The sequence below is a fragment of the Lottia gigantea genome (genome assembly GCF_000327385.1).
Source record: "Lottia gigantea unplaced genomic scaffold LOTGIsca_860, whole genome shotgun sequence".
Lineage (NCBI taxonomy): Eukaryota > Metazoa > Mollusca > Gastropoda > Lottiidae > Lottia > Lottia gigantea.
The window spans coordinates 1-1,298 of NW_008710835.1; positions in this window are offsets into that span (position 1 = coordinate 1).

Below are 1,298 nucleotides of genomic sequence, written 5' to 3' on the forward strand. Positions count from 1 at the left end.
GTAAACACTCTAGAAGGCACAATTCTTGATGGATTTTGACGAAACTTGGTGTGAGTGTTTGTAATCACCCAAGGATAAACCCTATCGAAAATCAGAAAAATTGAAAAATATTAAGTATTAGTTATTGCCCTTGTTCTTGAAAACGCGTTCAATTTTTAGTTCGTAAACACTCTAGAAGGCACAATTCTAGACGGATTTTGACGAAACTTGGCATGAGTGTTCGTTATCACCATGGATAAACCGTATTTAAAAAAAGAAAAATTGAAAAATATTTAATATGAGTTATTGCCCTTGTTCTTGAAAAACGCGTTCAAATTTTAGCTTGTAAACACTTTAGAAGGGACAATTCTTGACGGATTTTAACGAAATTTGGCTTGAGTGTTGGTTATCACCCAAGGATGAACCCTAATGAAAATCAGAAGAATCTAAAAATACTGAGTATGAGTTATTGCCCTTATTCTTGAAAACGCGTTCAATTTTTAGCTTGTAAACATTCTAGAAGGCACAATTCTTGACGGATTTTAACGAAATTTGGCTTGAGTGTTGGTTATCACCCAAGGATGAACCCTAATGAAAATCAGAAGAATCTAAAAATACTGAGTATGAGTTATTGCCCTTATTCTTGAAAACGCGTTCAATTTTTAGCTTGTAAACATTCTAGAAGGCACAATTCTTGACGGATTTTAACGAAATTTGGCTTGAGTGTTTGTTATCACCAATGGATAAAGCCTATTGAGAATGAGAAAAATCGAAAAAATATTTAGTATGAGTTATTGCCTTTGCTCTTGAAAACTCGTTCAATTTGTAGCTCATAAAAACTCTAGAAGGCATGATTCTTGCCGAATTTTGACAAAACTTGGTTTTGTTATTCATTACCACGCTGAAGATTGAATATTGTCTTCTAGAGTTTTCACAAGCTAAAGATTGAACACGTTTTCAAGAACTAGGGCAATAACTCATACTCAATATTATTCAGTATCGCCCTAAAGAGTTAAAAAGAAGTGTATGATGTTTGCTGTACTGCTAAATATTTATGTTCAAAATCAAAGCTGCCAGTGGGCGTATATTACCTTGCCTGGCAAACTATCTTTGTATTTAATTAATGGAAAAAAAGGTAATATTAAATTGATTTAGACTCTAAAACATCTTGTTCAGACGAGATACAAAGATTATTTACTGTTTTGTACTGTTGTATTGTTCTGAAAACAATAGTTCANAACAGTTCATCGATTGGAATGTGTTCGACAAGTCTAGATCTATCGCATGAGTACGCTCATTCGACGATCCTCGGCAGTTTC